This window comes from Nothoprocta perdicaria, unplaced genomic scaffold, assembly GCF_003342845.1.
Source record: "Nothoprocta perdicaria isolate Ctin4 unplaced genomic scaffold, notPer1 scaffold_17, whole genome shotgun sequence".
NCBI classification, from domain to species: Eukaryota; Metazoa; Chordata; class Aves; order Tinamiformes; family Tinamidae; genus Nothoprocta; species Nothoprocta perdicaria.
This window is the reverse complement of record NW_020454871.1, coordinates 1,106,566-1,126,570: the sequence shown is the minus strand read 5'-3', so window position 1 is coordinate 1,126,570 and position 20,005 is coordinate 1,106,566. Positions and strand designations below refer to the sequence as shown.

Below are 20,005 nucleotides of genomic sequence, written 5' to 3'. Positions count from 1 at the left end.
GAGACGGCTGAGGGAACCACTTCCAGCAGCAACATTACCCAGTTTAGCCAATTCTAGCATCTTTTCAGCAGGAAGCTCTTCTTGCTGCTTCTCAAACTCGGCAGAAGTAGCAGTTTTCAAGTAYTCACTGAAATCTGTGTTTGAGAAGTATTTATTTTTGTCACCGTGAGCGAGCACATTAAATGGAACGTCCTCAAAATGTCTCTTCAGCATTAATARCAATGCAATAACAAAATAATCTCTTCACATCTATGTATCTGTCATTTTAGAGTTGTGTTTATGTAATTTAAATGATCTCATTTTAGAAAACGCTGGTAATAGTCTCAGAAAATGGAGTTCTTGCAGATTCAGATATATTGTTTCTCATATCTAAATATTTTATACCAGYGTCACGTTTTTTAAACTTCATTAGTTTTTGCACGCACAACCAGTATCTAATATCTACCTGATTAGTCGCAAAAGACTAACCAGAAGTGGCACTGAACAAGAAAGTGCTACTTAGAGTATGCRTAACAGAAAACTATAGCTGCTTGGAAATTTATAGAAATCTCTACTATTTGGAGAGGAAAGTAATAACATTAAATTGGCTGAAAGGAAAATTACTATTGACTGTGGAGACAGGCTGCATGGTCTATGGTTTGTAATGTTACTGTACAGTAGATTGAAGTTTCAAAATAGTATTACTCTTCTTTAAAGAGATAGACACAGCTAAATTAGGTGCTGCTTGCTGCAGTGAGGATCAAATGCAAAAAGAATCATATTTCATCAGACCTAGTCAACACCAGGAAAATAAATAGAAATATAAGAGGTATGCAGGCAATGATTCATTTTGATAATCTGGCCCAAGAGAGACACATAGAGACAGCACACAGATCTAAGCTCCTACCAAAAGACAAATAGGACACAGAGGGTGGGAACTGGGATGACAGTGCAGCAGAGGTCACATCGATTTCCAGCAGCAGTTTTCACACAGATGAGATAACCCTGGACTCTATTTGGCCCATTGTTCATATCCTACCTGTCCCACAAGCAATAAATTCCCAAGTCCCAGAAAAAGGGCAGTAAAGAAGAAGGATTCTACTTATGACTTCTTATGATTAAGTTTTTGTGCTAACCAAACATGCTTTGCAGACCAAGGTCACATTGCATGTTAAAGTCTGTAATAGCTGGAAACCAGCAGAAGCATATTATGTTTTAGCGTACAGGGGTGGAAACTGTCAAACCATTCATCATTTTTTTTTCTGATTGAAATCACACTCTGCAAAGATGAATGATAAATGCATTAGAAATCTATTTCCATCTTGTAATAGGGCTTCACATCTGAATGGTGCCTACATTTTGCTCGTATTCTGCCTAAGTGCACAGTTAGGCAGAAATTTATTAGCTAGGTTTGAGAAATCCTAATTGGTAAAGCAATTAAAAATGGCACATATTGGAAGCATATATGGTGGGTTTTGACAAACTCATCTCTTCACCTTAATAGCAAAAAATGTCGATTTAAGCATTTTGATTTTGAAGAACACTAAAGATATATATGCTAAAAGCTGCATTCACGTGYAGAGCACAATAGAACAAACAAGAAATAAAGCTAGGACAACTACTACCTAACCAAGGACACAAAAAACCTTTCCGTTTATTGAAACAAAGTGGGAACTACTTTTATGGAGCTTGTTTGTTACACCTGCCACGCTTTACAACAGCATTCAGGAACCCATTTASAGTGCAGTCTGCTTATTTTAATTTCTAGCTGGCATCCAGATGAACAGACAAAAGCAAGAATTGCTGAGGAAAGAAGCACACGGCGGATGGAGAATTATCCCAGGGAAGCACAGGCAAAGCTGATGGCAAGTTCCCTGTTACCAATCCAATATCCTGCCTATACTGCAGGAATGAGGTTTGGAAAACAAAGCCCCAACCTATGGGCTAAATGCAGCACGAGGAAGAGGAGCAGCGTGAACTGCTCCCCGCGTGACGGTGCAAAGCCCAAACCAAGAGGCAGTTTTGTTAGCAGGCAGGATCCTGCTCTTTCCAAAGGCAGGCTCTGAATGCAGCTCCTCGTGTATCTGATGCATTTGACACGTCGCATCGCTCTGAAAACAAGCTGGAGACACCAAAGCTGCAATTTACACCATTATTGCTAAACATTTCTAAGAGCACCAAGTTAGTTCTTCACACACACTTCAAAACTGATAGGGAGCTGGATAGCCAATATATGTAAATCTCACCACAAATACCCACCGCACAGGAGGTAACTCATGTATGAAATAACTGTGTGGCATATGGAGAAAAGACTAACAAAATTCATATGAAATTTAGGTTTATCGATCTTTAGTTCCTATCCAAGACATCTGATCCCAGAAAGCCTTCAGCAGGCATTAATAATATGTTTTTAGATATAGAGGCCAGATGAGATACTCCTATTCGGTATCTGTGGCATACAGTTTGGAAAACCTACAGAATAAAATGGTTTATTGTAATTACAATTCTTTGACCTTCATATTTAGTTATGGGCTTAATGGCCCATAGTTACTGAAGAACAGCCTAAATGCTCTAATGGTCCATTATGACCTTTAATAAAATAAAACAGTATCTGCAGTAATAGCTGAATTGTAAGTGCTGAAAAAAAGATGCTACATTTTTATTTGAATTAGCATTATTGGCTCAAAATTGTTACAGAATCATCCATTATCACCCATCCAGATATGTTCTTACAGTGTCTTGAGGTCCCTTGACTCCCAGTTGTGCATCTGCATCAGAAGGACAGCAACAGGCAGCACTGCCAAATGCAGGACTTGGGGCTGAATTAGGGCCTAAACCCTAATTTTTGACTGCAAGAAGCACCGTTTTCCCCCAAAGTGGGACTTCTTCCTATTTCAACTTCAAACCTTGCCAACTTCTACAGTCCTYGACCAGAAACTAGTCGAATTTATGTCTTCTACAGTAAGCCAAGTATTAAAAAATGGTGATCTAAAGCATTGTTAAATTAAAATAATTTRTATCTGTTAATCTGCAAGGACAGGGTTATCTCTCCTTAACATCTTAAAACCTAGGAAAATCCTCCAAAACCCTCGGSTTATTTTGGCTTCTCTGCTAGTAGKCGAGCACCCCTGCTCATCGATGAGAAAAGAGACACCTCCTCTTAGCCTGGCCCAAAGCAGACCTAGAATTTACTGCTTTAACCTTGTGATTCAGGTGCCAAATTTGAAGGCACTGCTGTTGTTCTTAATTACAGGCCCTGAATGAACAGGGTCAACGAATGCTGCTTGGGAGCAGCTGATTAATCCAGCGCGCTAGCTTTAAATCAGACTTTACTTCATTTTCAAATGATTGATACAATTTGATAGCACACTAATGTTTTTCTCTAGTGAGCTTTGCCATAAAAAGCATATACCATAAAAAATAGTATATACCATAAAAAATAGTATCATATCATTATAGATAAGCATTTCCAGGCTGCATTAAAAGCTCTAGAAACTACCACAAAACATTAGTAACATCAACTACCATCCACACCGGGGTATCCGGCTCCCCTCTGATGCTCACCCATTCACTTTGAAGTGCATTGATTTTGTTCTGAGCAAATCTTTAAGGAAACATTTTCACTGCTTTCAACACAGGGGGAAAATGTAGATCGTTTTGTTAGCATTTAGAGCTATGTGCTTGCTTGGGCAAAAACGAGTATTTGGGGTAGTGAAAGAAAAAAGAAAGCCAAGTGTGTAAGCAGTACATATACTGCCCTTTCTATAGACCTGTTCTCACGAGTTATGAGGGTGCCTTTTCTTGAAGGACATCATAAAGCACTTGGTGTTTGAATAGCGAAAGGAGGCAAAAGTAGAGAAAACCTGAAATGCAAATTTCACTAGAAAAGGCTGAAATTACAGTTTACAAATAGTCTTTCTCTGTGTACCCTTTAGCAAGGGATGCATAGATAATTATATAGCTTTGACATTTTCATCAATGTATTCTCATTAATGACACAGAAAATTATATCTATTTATAACTTCGACATATTTACAATATACTCTGATGTTCGCATGGCACTGACAGTAAAAACAGCTGAAAAAAATATTAATTCAAATCTTTCCAAGCAAAAGACCCAAGTCAGATGAGGTATTTAGCTTAAATTATTAAAAAAAAAATCCCTGAAAAGTACAGGAATTCACTGGCCAAGCACTGGAACTAGCATAAAGGGCTTGACTGCAAATAAAATAGCTTCATTCTGAAGTTCAGTATGTTCCGATTAATAAAACCAAATACAACTGATAGCACTTGAGTAAAATTAAGAAAAGTTGTAAGTACAACTAATGCTACTTATAAATCTATAAAATCCTCCCAAAATGCTGTCTTCTGCACCCTGTAATTGTTTCCAGTTTGTGTTTTTGTTCTAGCAGCTTTCTCCTCGGGCAGGTTGGGTAATCGGGATTCCACAGCCTTTACGATGCTTTATGTGACCTTTACCGAGCAGCTTTTAAATCCCCACAGCAGGTTAAGTGCCCTCAGACTCGATTTTCCATATGGCAAGTTTAAGTAACCAGTTCCTCGCAGCTAGTAAGTGAGTGAGCCGTCATTCCTCGCCGCCATGAAGCTCACGAAGCAGTTTATGATGATTATTTCTACTGACCATAGAGAAAAACAGAAAGGGGAACCATTCCAGGCTTGTAACAACAGCCTCACGATGTGGAAGAACAGAAGAAAATGGAACCAAATAAACAAAATCCTAGTTGTGGCCATAATCGAGAGGTCACAGCATTTTTCTCAGCTAACCAGCCTATTAACATTCACAAGGGATTTCTTGCCGTGATTATCAGGTATCACTCCAGTCAGACTACTCTTTTTCTACTGAAATTTTCAACTGTCAGATGAGGATGGGTAGGTGAAACTTGCCAAGAAAAAAAAGGATTCTTTCATTTTCTTGGCGGTTTCAGCTTTTCTCTATTAATGTTGAGATTATTTCTTCGACTATTTTGTTGCAAATATTTATGACTCCATATGGAACAACAGATGTTGAAGGGAAGGGATAGCAGAAAAGACTTCATTTTCAGCAATTACCCTGCGACTTGTTGTCATACTGTAGGTGTTCTTAGTGCATCTATTTTACATACCACCCTGTCCTTTCACACACTGCAGAAATGTCAGCTTGGATAATTAATGTAATAACTTCAGTCCCAATCATATCCACAATATTCATTTAGGGGAAAAAAAAGGGCAACAGAAGGAAGAAACTAGGAGAAGAAAGGGAAGGAGAGGAGTTGCTGTGAGTGCTGCAGGAGCTGGTCGGGAATCACGTCGGGAGCGGTGGGATGTGGAGGGCASCCGGGCACTGCAGCTCCCGGTGTCCGGGTGTCAGGGGCCACCTCRAAGGGGCCCGGAGCAGAGGGCAGAGCGAGGCCCACGTGTCACGAGCCGGGGCAGTTCTCAGGCGGCAGCTCTGTGGAGGGAACTGCGGGTGCCACCCGGACACAGTGCCCCGAAGGGTCGGCCTGCTGCGCCGCGGGCTGCGCTCGCGCTTTCATGTCCCGCTCCGTCTAACAAAACACACACCGCCTTTTTACACTATCTTTGTCATCCCTTTACTGCAGTATTTAGCAAGAATCAGTCATTCGAAAGAGATCTCATGAGAAGGATTTCATTTCGTTCCTATTCACAAAGCCACATAAAGGCTTCCAGAGAGCAGCCGTGGTGGAACAAGCCTTCCCGGGTAAGGCAGAGATGCCCGTGCTCTCCCTGTGCTCCCGAGACGCTCCCCGTGCCCTGCCCTGGGAAATGCCCTCCAGGCTGGCTGCCCTGTGCAGGGACAACCCACATGTCACCGTGCACGTGGCACACGTCCTCTTTGCAAGCACGCAGAGCTTGCGGTGCTTGCAAAGGAGCCTGCAATGCTGCTCCCTGGCACCACAGCACAGCAATGGGCAGCACAGCTCCCCGGAGCAGGGAAGCACCAATCGGGCTGCTATCCGTGCACAAAAGTAAACTCTAAACCCCAAAGTTACAAAGTACAGATATTTTTTTCTAATACGTTCCTCTTCTGTAGGGTTACAGCCCTTTAATTCTATATAGCGTTAATAGTTATACCTTACATTGCTTATGTTAGCACAGTAATTACGACACACAAGATACTTCATCCCTCAATACTTTTAAAAATAATACTGCACTAATATCAATATTATTACTGCTAAGTTCAATTTCTGGAAGTATATGTATAACTAGCAGTTAAATCTTCAGGATACTTCAAATATCTGAAGCAGGCAGAGTATTCCATTTCCTATTCCTGGATAATTATTCCTGCTTTATTAAGGTTTATTTTACAACTGTATAAAATAGGTTATAAAGGACAATTCTGCTATTATGTCCTCCCCTGCTTAGGCTTAATAAATATTATATCCCACACTATCCATAAAAGCCCAAGAGTGGAGAAAATAGGAGTGGTCGTAATCTCCTCCACAGATGTAAAATACCTTTAATAAAATAAGAGTGTATAACAGTCAGGAACAAATTACTGAGGTCTGCTTTAATAAAATAGTACCCTTAAAGAAGTATTACTCTTAAGGTACTGACGTTCCCCTTGGTGATGCAGTGTACCCTTTCAAAGCAGTATAGCTTGTTAAAATGGCAAGATATCTTTTTGCAATAGAGTGTTTGTGTCCAAGCAAGATACAAGGTTTGTATAGAATGCATCCAGGGAGCCATAAAGCTGGTGGGAAACATATTTCTCCATGGTATTTTAGTACTTGGAAAAATTCAATCACTGGGAAAAAATGTTTTGCTGTAAACATCTGAAGAGCCTTATAAAAGCAATGGCTTCCCACAGCACCTGCTTAAATAATTTTAAGAGCGACTATGTCTTTGCTCATCGTTTAAAACTTGCAGAAAGCTTCACCTATTAATTTCCCCGGTGCTGTCAGGCCAGGGCACTTTTAATCAGAAATAATTATGACTGCAATTGGGAGGTGTTCACCACCGTGATTTTTGCACTTTGGAAAGAAGACAACTTCGCAAACTGATCACTGGAGAAATACGATTGCCTTGAGAGGGAAGAGCCTCCCAACAGCGAGGCTCACCTTGGAAGTTTCCTTCTGCGAGGCCCCAGAGACCAGGTCCTGGAGGGGAACCAGGGCAGCCCTACGTCCCACTGCAGGGTTTAGCCAGATCCAGGTGCTCTGAAGGACCCCGGGGTGCCACAGGTTAGATATTGTTAAGGTTACAGCCCCCAAACCCAACACAATCCAGCCTCTCTTGGGCTAACAAATGGGGAGAATTTTCCTTATCCCACTCCTTCTCCCATCAAAGACCAAGAGGACAAGTAATAAGCCCTCTGATAAAACATGGTCTTGCTCTGAGGATACTATATCTTAGTGACAGAATGATTAGACTCACATATATCCGTGCAGGAGCCGCGCTCGGCGCGGAGCGCGCTATGTCCATGGCAACGTGGCAGAGCTCTTTGCCACCAAATAATTACGGGATGCTCTGGGGAAAGACAAGTTTTCCTAGCTCGCGGCCAATCTGTCAAAAGGGAAAACTCTTCCTGACCTGAATGGCAGCTGCAATCAGAGTATAAATGTAAGTTAGCCACCAAGCAATCCACATCCACCATTTTCCAACCTAATAACTGTTACGTCTACTGCTGTCACTTGCCCTGAATTCTTCTAAAAGAGCAAACGCTGGGCAGAGAAAGAGAGGGGGAAAAATGAGCAAAAAGAAGCTGCTCCCTGACATTTATTTAGTGTATTCCTCCTTCAGATAAGCTTACGAGGTGGGTTTGGCCCCTGAGGAGGCTATGTTGCCATGCACTTCAGGTTGCATTTTAAATGCTGATCTCAGAACAACAGACACCACCTCCATTGACTATCTCCTCAGAAGCCACTCCTTCCTTGTACACATATGTGACAAAACACTGCTTGCAAAATAAGTGATAAATCAATAAGCACAAATCCAGAGTCATAGATCTGCCCCTAAAACGCGAGCGCAGTACTCGGATTCCAGCAAATTCCTGCTCAAAGGTTTTCCTCTCTTGTAACTCTACCCAAGACCTCATTCATCTGTACTATCACCCTACTTCAACCAGCAGTAAAATGCATATGTTAATAGTCTGCTCTGTAATTTGGCATGTAGAAAATCTTTGGAGAAAGATTTTTGGAGAAAGCTCTGTTTCTTAGGCCAATTCCATTAATAAGAGCTGGAGCCAAAGCACAAAAGCTTGAGAAAATGCAGGTTGTGGAAATGCAAGTTTTGAGAAAGTTTTTCAGGTTTCAGAAAACTTTTATCTCTACGCCACTATAATTTGTAGTGGAAGTTAAGACAAACAAAAATGCCAGCCTGTGGACCTGCCCCTTTCCTTTGCTCTGCCAAAAGGCTGGAGCCACCACGGAGGCCACCATGGACACCAAGGCCASCAGGAGAAAACAGCGAGGAGAAAATAGAGCYATCTTAAGTCTCTACAAATRCAAAAGCCACCAAGACCAAAAGCAWAAATACTCTGCCCATCTTCAGTAAGAAAAACACAAATGAAAGTATCAGACAGGAGTCTACATTTATTCTTCCAAGTGGCAAAAAGAAGCTTTTAGATACACCATTAATGCATCTGTTGGTCCAGTTGGTCTCCTATCAGGTCACCTAGCAGTATGTTTGTAAACAGCATCAGAAACTCTCCATGCACCAACTATTTTTAAATTGTTTATGTTTTGATCAATGCTACTCATGGCTTTCAGTGCCCAAAGCATTTTCCTTTTAAAACCGATTTACTCTCTTTGCAGGGCATTTTATATTTTCACTTTGGTTTATCCTACCTCCTCGCCCTGCAACTGTGCATTACTTGAGAGAGTAGCTGACATTCCCATTCACGACCGTGCGGAAAATGAAGCTTAATGAATCCCAAATGCAACGTACGTTATGTGCTAAAATCAATGTACGTTGCCTGCTCTAGAGTAACTCCTTGTAAATTGAGGCATTTGCTCCGAAATTTCTATCTCAACAGGGCCTTTTCTTTTTTTTTGTAGCACTTAACTGCCTTTTGTCTGCTCTTGTCTCCCTCCAGTGTTGCTCAGATGGCAATCTTTTATTCCTTGTGCAAACTCATTTGGAAAATGCTGGATGGGCTACAGCTGTGTACTGCTATGTAAGGTCTAATCCATGTCAAGCAGTGCTTTCTACGCGCTGAATAAACACAATGAAACAATGTTTTAATTGATTATTAAAAAGGCAGGGTTCTCAACTGAAAGCAGTATTTAAAATCAGCTTTAATCAGCTCATTTTGTAGGATACTGAAAGGTATTGATGCTGTACATACTGCCAGTTGAGCTTCAAAGTATTCACAAAGGTTGCTGCAGCCCAAAGGGATGAAGCTTTTTCCTCTGTGGTTCATGGAAACGAGTAAGTCTGTAGCTGATCAAAAAACCCCACCAAAACAGGGGGCCAAAATATGAACGAAGCATGAACCTTACCTGGAAAGGTGGTTTCACACATATTCTGAGCAATGAAATTTAATACATATTTTTCAAGAGCCGATCTCCGTTCAGATGAATGAAGCAATGTTGAACCTTTATAGCTCAGTTGTTCCCAAAGAATATAATAGGTTCTTGCATTTATGATGCAAGACGTCTGAATTTACCCTTTAAGACAGTATATACTGACAAAAGCCACCTGAGTATATATATCAATACAGCCTAGAACTGTATTAAAAAAAAAATCTCAATATAGTTTGTTTAAATTGACAAATATTAGACCTGTGGTGAAGCTAAAACTTTCTCAGATTGYCAGAAAACAAAAATGTTTTAAGAAGTAAACAATTAGTTGCAAGAATAATTGTTGATCCCAAAGAGGGTGCCTCTCACCTCCCCACAGAACTGCAGCTGGGAAGCATATATTTTGGAAGGGTTATTTCAAAGTTTGGGCAATGATTAATCTGAAAACAGTTCCTTGCCCTAAACTCTTCTTTATTCAAATCAGCGCATTCCACAGTTTTCTCCGTGGGACATGAGTGACATCCTGAGAATGTCTAGGTGAAAAAAGGCATCATGATGCAACTAAACCTTTCTTCTTCCTTCAAACAAAAATGCCAATGTGAGCTGAAATGTAGGCAGTTAAAAACTGTTCTATTAAGTGGCTATATAAAGAACCTTCATTAGCTTGAAGTACGTAGATTATCCATCAATAATAGGAGAAATAAGCATGGAGCAGATGAAAATGGCAAACTGCTATAATTACAAATGATGTTTTGTGCATGACTGTGTCTCAAGAATTGTTACAGGATGCTGTGAAAAAAAAATCATTTATATCCACAGTCCAGCATCATATGGTCCATTACAATGATGTACTTTGGAGCAGAAATGTCATTTGTTATGTCTCACATTGTTTCTGTTCTATCCAGTGGATCTATATTTAGCTTTATTTTTTAGAAAGGATGAATTCACTTTAGAGAACTGACAGCTTACATGAATATTTTAGGTTTGCTTGCAAGTACCAAGAGAAAACTACTGAATAAAAATCAAGCTCCACATTCCTTAAAACGACTATTAAGAATAAATTCTGTTTATTTGTATTTCATTTTGCTTGAATGACTATTTTTCCCTTGGGTATTTATTAAAAGCATAAAAAGAATGAGCCAAATCTACCCCTCAATAACTTCCATTCAGCATTGCGGAAGCTTGTAAAATTGCACTACACTAGCCGAGGGGAAAGTTTTATCCACTATTTAGTAAATACATATAATTGAGAAGATGTATTGTTTCACCTTTAAACTCTCTGTTCTTGCTCAACAAACAAGAAAAGGCAGCCATTTTATTACAAGAACTCATATAGGAACAAAAATCACGTAYATGCTCCGTTCACTCATGCAGTTATTTGTTATTTGGGGTCCAGTTGTACTCTCCTAACACGGGTGCATTTCCCAGTGGCAGCTGTTGACTCCAGCACCCAAAGGATTTTCTAGTGTAAAAAATCTAGTCTTGGGTTTGTTCCAAGGTGCACATAAATAATCTATTTACAGACATTTTACCTACATTATAAAAGATCAATGAAGTGTTTGTACAGAGAGCTCAGAGAGAGCTCAGGCACCAGGAAAGCCCATGCGTAACGCGAGACCTGAGGAGCACGTTTCACACCAACCACATAGGAGACACATCCAGCTTTGTAGGGATGGAACCAGTAAAATCCACAAAAAATGCAGAGCAACAGAAGTTCCTGTAGCTGGGCCCAACATGGGTCACAACACAGCCGCCTGAGGGTCCATGCAGTGATCCCTGTGCCACCACTAGGCCAGGCTGAACAATTTGGGCTTGCTCTTCACCTACCCATGCAAATACCTTACAACTGCCTCAATAATTAATAAAATGCAAAGTTCTCCTCATGCAGGACCACTTCCTCCTGGACAGCTGCCCATCACCAAAGGGTTACTACAGCTTGACGAGATGTAGATCTTTCCAATGAGGCCTCCACGAACAGTTGCATTCAGCACGGACGCTGGAGCAGGCAGCTCCTGCTCCTAAATGGAGCGTGTGGCCAAGAACAAGGCTGTTTCTTGCCCGCTATTCCCCAAGAAATCACAGTTTATAACTTGTTAGTGGAAAAAATGATGTCTTTAAGATCTAAGCCAATGTTTTCAGAAATATCATGGATTGTCTTTATCGCTGGCATAACAACCCCCCCAAAATATAATGGCAAGAAATGTGACCATTGCCCTTGGCAGCACCATTAAACTGGGCAGTGAACTACTTCAAATAGCTGTGAGTGTTAAACATTAGTTCTGCCTTAAGTAGGGTGATTTTAACAGCCAAATGTGCACTGCAGTCTATCTGAACATTAAAAGCACCTTTCAAACTTAATTTTACAGAAATGTTAACGACCAGAACAAACTATTGAAGACAAAAAAAAGCAAAGTAATTGTTTCAACAGATGAAAGGAAATAGTAAATTAACACTCCTGTTTTAAAAGGGCACTCAGAAACTTATCTGCCTTAAGGAAGTACCATTAACCAAAGGCACTATGGATATTTCAGTTWATGTGTTTATGTTTTGTGATACTTTTTTTTCTCCTTTGGCCTTTAAAAATGAGATTTTAGGCACAAGGAGAGCTGTAAGTCTTTAATAAAATACATGAAGTTTCAAAAATCTTTATCAAAATCCTAGCAACCAAATAGTTGGTAAACATGTAAGTTATGTGCCATGACATTCAGAAAATGAAAGAAAAAGAAAGAAGAGGRAAAAAAAACTTCAGAAGTTACTACCTGGGCATTTGTAGATCCCTCAAAAAATTAAAGGAGTAAGCCAACTAGAATGGTTCAAAAGTATTCTAAATACACAGTGATGCCTACATACATAAAATAAAGTAGGAAGAGTTAATCTGATCCTATTATATTACATTAAAAATTAGCTAGGGAGAAATTTGTCACAGCTTAGAAAATATTAAGGCATTTGTTATAAAACATAAAAAAAAATCAATTTTTGTACATGAGGYACTATGCAGTGCAATTTTTAAAACTGTTTAAAAACAGTTACTGGCTTGCAAGCAACATTTTCCTACCATATGTGTTGTGCTATGGAAGCAGATTGTATACATTTACAAAAGGAATTTCAGATACGTATTTTTTAAATGCTCACAGCAAAATTTAGGTTATCATTATTACTTTAAGCACATGCATTTTCCACGCCATAAAAAATGTACTGATATGAATGTGGCTTTTGAAAATAATTTATTCTGCATAATCAGCATGGCTACATATGCTTTTCATTCTGACATTAGTCATTCGCAGATTTCCAATTGTGAAATGGTAATTATTCTCGTAAGTGGCTTATACAAGTTCACTTTGAAAATATGGCCAAATGTAAGGTTTATTCAGCAAAGCTTCAGGTACATGTTAATGTGCTGCACTCAGCAACAGAAAGGTGGTAAAATGAAATATGCATTTCAAAAAAAATCCATGCATTTTTGTCAGTGTTTTAACACTGATTAAAGTGGCTTTCAAAATGTCTTTTTACTTTATAGTTTTTAATAACGAGTAAGCACAAAAGATACTTTAGTAAAGATACAATATTGTGTTAACTACATATCACGTTRCAAGAGTTTATGCATAGTTATACAGATATTTAATGCCACATATATGCAYTCACAGGCATTCATATTTCACACATGATCTAAATATATGACATGGAAGGAAAGAACCACATTTGGCTTTAGCAATTCTGAAGTAAACTGAGACTCAAAGGGTCAGGCAGCACTGGTGGGGCAGTCTCACAAAACACTGATTTCAGCAGAACAGCTGATCTGAATAGTCCCCACGCTGCAGCACAGCTCAGCAGCCCCTCTGTGCACGTCCGCTGGAGGTCTATTTTTAAACCAGAGTCTCTTCATGAACACTTCTAGAGGATAGGAGATTATTTGTTTGGGGAAACATTTGCTTGCATGAGGTATTCTGATGTGGACGTGGACACAATCTGCTTCGCTCTTACCTCTAACTCAGGAGCCCGGGACATCCAGGTCTGGCCAGCACGACTAGGAAKAGGGCTGGCGGGTAGGCAAAATTCTGGCTTCAAAGACGTCTCCTCTGGAAATCAATTCTCCCCTTAGCAGCCTCTCTGCATTTTGTGGTATTTGAGTGGGCAATTAAAGGAACACGCACTACCTGAAGAATGCCTATGTCAAGGCAGGGCTATAAGTTGGAAACTCCTTAATCCTTTCACTCAGAAATTACCAGACAYGTTACCTAGATGAAGCTGCAGCCTGCCAGCTCACTGTCAGCCCTCCATCACCTGCGTGTCAGATCAATCATTATTCAGTATTGACTTGTGATAACCACCAGCATGCTCAAGACTCCAAATGACAAGTCCTGGTTTCACAAATACCTTTTGATAGAAGTGTTGTTATAAAAATATACTCATCAAATATTAGAGTATTTGTGAATCACCAGTCTAAACCCCAAAGTTCTAGCTGCACACAGCAAGGTATATAGTTATTTAAAAATAAATGTGAAATTCAGTCTTCCACAAAAGAAGCAGTGTCATGAGAAAACTCCGGCTCAACGTTTTGTAAACGCTGCATTTTCAATATTAGAGTGTCAGTCTTCATTCACTCTCTGACAAGGTTGTCAATCAAACCGCAATCTAGTTTTGTAAGACTTTAACCAAAGATCAAAGCGATGATACTGCTGAGTTCACATTACCTTCCCAGAGATAACTGCTTGAACACTTTCACATTGCTGCATCGATATTAGCTTTGCACCACCATTCCTGCCCAGCAAATAAAGCAGTGCCAAGTTTGACGGCATTTCTGGCCCCTGCGTTGGGCCCTGCTGCAAGCTGAATCCCAGGCCCTATCCCCTCTACCTCGTCATAGCTGCTACCTGGATATTAAAGTTGAAGAYTGTAGGACTTGCATTCAGTTAAACTTCTGTCAATTAAAACGAAAATTAAATGTGCTTTTTGCCTCTGTTGGGAAACACGCTGAATGTCTTTTATTCAATACCAATAGTTGGGCAATAAAAAGATGAGTGAGCAAAACGTGGTATATCATCCTTTTGCTTTTGACTTCAGCCCAATGGCAAATGAAAGGCATCCAAAATCAATTTCAAGAAGCTAATAAATTCAGTATGTGAAAGCAATGAAAATATAACTTTTGCAGCCTCATCATCAAGCTGATTTGTAAGCAAAGCTGGGYCCAATTCCTGCACAGTGTGTCTCCCATATTTTCCGTTTCATGCAGGTAATATACCATTTCTACAGGGTTTATATTCTGAGGCTAGGCATATATATATATAAATATATATATATATATATATCTTCTTTCCACAAACATATGTTCTGTTAATATCATAATAAAAATCTGAATGTTCTATGCCCAGGAAATGATGCTGATCACTATCAGTTACTTCCCCCAGCAAGAGTGAAAGAAAGGTGACGGCCAACACTGCACGCAAGGGCACGCTGGAAGCAAAATCACAGTTTCCCACAGCTCCACACACAACCCCCAGACTAGACCTCTTTTCTGGCAAGAGGTCAGCAAAGCAGCAAACTTTTCTGCACATAAAAAGCAAGCAGCAAGCAGGGTCTGCTGGCTTTTCATTTGCTTGTGTCTGCTTGTTAGCTGATGGAGAAGCTTGCCAGACCACGCGCGTCCAGAGGCAAGCTTCCAAAGGGAAAGCAATCGATGTAATTATGACATAATTTAAAGTAATCCTCGAGCAATTCTCAATACCTTCAATACAGAACTTCTGCTCTCTCTGGGAAATACACAGAGAGCTTTCACTTTCAAGCAGCTACTTCAAATTTATATGAGAAGAAAATTTGTTCCGCAGTTTCTAGCACGACGCAAGAAACCTGCAGGRGGGTCGGAGCCAAGGGAAGCCTTCAGAGCGGCAGCAGCTTGTAGAGCTCGCTGGGATGTGGTGGGGACTTTGTGCAAGRGGCCATTTCCCACTGCAAGAACTAGTAAGGTGCTTGGCAAAGGGAGGGCAGCCTGGTTGAGCCTGGCTTGGGCTGCAGAGGCAGCAGGCCAGGCCTAAGTGCTACTCGTTACAGCCAGCAATGCAAAGGTGCTGACATATGCCCTCTGGTCATGCCCTCTGGACACATCCATTCCCTCTGGACACATCCTGGCAGCATCCGAAACGGCCAAGAGGGAGGGAGAGGCGGAAGAAACGGCTGTGCTGCAGCTCCAGGAGCTCACTGGGCTCTAGGAGCTCACTGGGAAAGGTGAGCGCTGGGGAGAGCGGCAGGCCAGAGAGGGAAATAGGTGAGGTTGGAGCATGTGAGGCTGAAGGTTTCCCCAGGACACGGACTCCACACGGCCCTGCAGGATGCAAGTTGGAAGCACTGCGGGAAGAACCTTCCCCTGCATCAGGAACACCCCAATAACATCACCTCAAAGAGCAGCAGTTTATTCTGCTACCCAGGTAGGCTGCAGGTTCAACTGAGAAGAAAAGAATGTCTTTTATCAGGACTGCTTCAGCTTTCCTTCCCCAGAGGAGACTTATGGCATRGCCTGTATGAACATCCATTCCAGGGCTTGCAAAATCAAAGAGAAATGAAAAGTACAAGGCAAAGGGAGCKCATGTTCTGTTTCGGATATAGCCATGATACGTGATGCTTTTGCTGCTTTTATTTGTAATCTATGAAGAAAGATAAAAAGAAAAAGGCAGGAAGGCTGAATGCTGGATAGAGATTGGATTGGATTGGCAGAGTAAAACATGGACAGAAAGTGTAACAGAACGATGGCATATGTGGACTGGGGACGTGTACAAGTTTGAGAGAACAGCAGGTGGAGACAGAATTATATTTAAAGGGGAGAAGTAAAAACTAGGTGAAATACTGTTTTGTCACTTCGTAGGTACCACGAACATATCCTGGTTTTCCCTTCCAAAGGCAGACACAATGGGAAAGGCTGCTTTTCTTACCCTATTTCTTCACCAGAGCATCTTACTCCTACGGTGGTGGCGGCTATTTGTAGCCTAGTCTGTTATCATGGGACCTGGGACACCTCATGCTGCAGAAAACACTGCGCTTATTTTTCACGTCAGAAATATCCAATCTTCCTTCCCTATTTTTACTCAGGATTTTACTAACCAACTGAAAATGAGAGAATGCCAAAAACTAAACAGACAAAAATCTCAACTGCAGTGTTAAACCCTCTTCAYTTTTTATGTGTCTATTTTACAAACATAGAAGAATTCAGGGCTGGTGCTCCAGATTTCATCAGACTGCAAACACAAGCACGAGGTGCTCACAACTACGAGAAGGAACCATGGTAGAAGGCAGGAGCAAGTGGAGCCCATCTCTGTCACTGGGCTGCCAACCCACCGTGTGTCCCTGCCAACCCACCGTGTGTCCCTGCCAACCTCGTGTGCAGCGACGGGAGCTTCGGCGTGTGATCCCTGAGGTGATCTCTGCTCTCCGGGAACTCCTACATACCGTGCCTGGAAAATGTGCCTGAAAACCACTGTTCTTCTCCATGTTCCCCAAAAAACCTTTTTATGTAAAAAGCCCCATATTGGAAAAGCTCCTCTTGGAGGTTAACAGCTAGTCCTTCCTTTCCCATATGGTTAAAAATTCATTTCTAAAATGTAAAATTTAAGTAGTTAAACTCTTCTGCATTTTCTTTCAGCTTTGATAATTCCACACACCAAATTTGCTCCTCCTAAATTCATCTCTTKTCCTGACAGTCACCTTAATGTATTTATAAAGGCAGCATTGAATCAAAATACGTGAAAAGCTATAATAATATAATTAAATATTAAAATAATAAGCCCCACTGTATCCATAACTAACTCTTCATTTGGTTATAAAGCTTTGATATTATCTCTATTATTTATTCTTCAAAGGAGAGTAATAATCAGAAAAGTTCTGCAAATTTTCACTAATGAAGCAGAAAAACCTCTTACAAGTTTTATTAATTACCTGGTAGGCAAATAAATACAGAATTTTAAAAATCTAAGTATACCTTATCTCTCCTTTTAATGATTTTGACTATAGATTACTTTAAATTATTTATAAATTATTTCTAATTCCTTATATCAGCTTCATCTGGAAAAAGTAATTTTGTCACAAACTTGAAAATTTATCAGAGTTTATTTTCTGCCAACACTGAAAAAAGGCAGCAATTTAAATACGCAKCCATACATAGTGAAAAAAATAAAGGAAAAGGAGAATAACAAGCAGATACAACTAGACAGATACAAAGAGAGAAAAATGTAATAGACCACAAAAAAGGCAAGGGAATTCCTGCAATCCATTATGGTCACCCACCRGCCAGATGCAGTGTTTCATGATTACTACATACACTCATTCAGCCCTTACGCCCAGGTTCAGAATTCATCTCCTTTCCAGATTAAAACTGGGGAGTGCTGTGGGTGGCTTTATGCCCCTGGGAAGACCCCAAGCTCTTTTCAMTGGCTTCACAGAATCACAGAGTGGTTGAGGTTGGAAGGGACCTCTAGAGATCACCCAGCAGGGACACCCAGAGCACGGGGCACCCGGGCGCATCCAGGTCAGGCTGGAAGATCCCCAGAGGAGCCTCCRCAGCCTCCCTGGGCAGCCTGTGCCAGGGCCATGGCACCCTCACAGGAAGGAAGTTCTTCCTTAGATGCAGATGAAACTGCCTGGGTTTCAATTTGTACCCACTGCCCTTTGTCTTGCCACTGGCCACCACTGAGAACAGTTTGGCCCCATTCTCCCAACATTCTTCACTCAGGTGTTTAGACATGTTGATCAGATCCCCTCTCAACCTCCTCTTCTCCAAGCTAAACAGGCCCAGCTCACTCAGTCTTTCCTCATACAGGAGATGTTCTAGGCCCTTAATCACCTTTGTTGCTCTCCGCTGGCCCCTCTCTAGAAGCTCCACATCCCTCTTGCCCTGGGGAGCCCAGAACTGCACCCAGTGCTCCAGGTGCGGCCTCCCCAGAGCTGGGCAGAGGGGCAGGACCAGGATCACCTCCCTCGACCTGCTGGCAACATCCTSCTGATGCAGCCAGGACAGGCAGGACAGAATTCTGTCCCATGGACATGGTCATCATGACAGGGTAGCCATAAATCACCACCCTGGAGMGCAATCAGCATCTCAACGAAGCCAGATGCATTTGGTGAGGCCCAAGGCCTCAGGCAAAGTCAGGTGCTGCCGACCACTACAACTGCACAGGAATGTGCAAGAGGCTGCCGGGATCGCAGCGTGACCCGCAGGAGGTGGCCGTGAGGAGGACTGCGGCCAAAACTGGAGAGGCCTCATTCTGCCCATGAAGCCCTGTCAGCACCGCTTCTGCTTTGGGTCTTTATCAACTGGTATCTGAAAGGAAACCCAAAGGCCTTTGTTTATATCTTTCTTCCTTCTCCCCCACACCGCATCATTTCTTCTGTCTTTCTTAATTCTCTCTAAAGCCAAGGGAAGAAAAAGATGCCATTAAAAACTGCCTTACGACAGGATGTGTTAGCACCATTATATGAAATAATTGCTCCTTGGGAGACTGCAGACAGTCAATTAACCCTCAATTCACAACTCAAGTGACAGAGCAGGCACTCGGTGAATAAAGGGTTGGGGTCCAGTTCTCAATTAGGATGAATTTTTTTCCTTAATAGTTTAATCTTATGGTCAATTAAATCCCCTAGCGTTGCATTAATTATTATATGAATTCTCAGCAACTACCAATTTTAATGGTTAGTTATGGTGTACTGTAACTGGACCAGAGTCCTGGATATATATTTTTCAAAACTGAAAGCCCATTCCACTTAAAGACAAAAAATATTTCCTTAAAAAAAAAAAAAAAAAGGGAAATGTCTGATCTTTCCTAATCCAGGATACCTGAACTTTCCTATATTTTTTTTTATGCCAGAAACAGGATTTCAGTTACGTAATAAACCATTAGAACTAAGTTTACTACTGCACTGCACATTCCTATCATTTATTATATTAAAGAGCATTTCTATCCAGACCTTTAAAGATTAATATCACTTCCAATTGCTGAATTTCTCTCCTATATTGCTGGACAGAGCAGCTTGGCACAGGAGCTTACTTTTCCATCTGTGAGACATATAGACCCTATCAGTTTGTGAAGTACTTTCTCGGTGCTCCTTTTGGTAGAATAAAGTCCTGCATTTCCTCAAGGGAAGCACAGGACATATGCTGATGCTCTACAGCTTCTGAGCTGCTGCAGAGATGAATTCTTCTTGGACAGCATTCTGTTGAGTAGGTGCTGGAATCATATAAAACAGCTACTAGTGAAAAGAAAAAAAAAATAAAATGGCAAGTTCCCTGGCCAAATCAGTGATTTTTTTTCAACTAATTATTTTTCTTGCTCAAAATGAAGACAGTCTGTCTTTGAAAAAGACTGTCTATCATTAAAAAAAAAAAAGTATTGAAAAGTTTTTGAAACAACTATAACAGATGTCATAGCAGTTGAAAGTACAATTAGAAAGCACAACGCCGCAGAAATAAAACTTCAAACAAAAGCGGAAAGACTTCTTTGTGCACATCAATAATTTAGAATGATTTAAGAACTGTTTTATAGATGCAAGTAGAGCTCTTTCTGTCT

At 40.9% G+C, this 20,005-nt stretch overlaps 1 protein-coding gene across 1 annotated transcript in view; it reads right to left on the bottom strand.

Moving 5' to 3' along the window:
• Positions 1-20,005, bottom strand: part of DACH2 (dachshund family transcription factor 2) — a 126,776-nt gene that overhangs the window by 15,248 nt on the left and 91,523 nt on the right. The gene's annotated exons all lie outside the window — the stretch shown is intronic.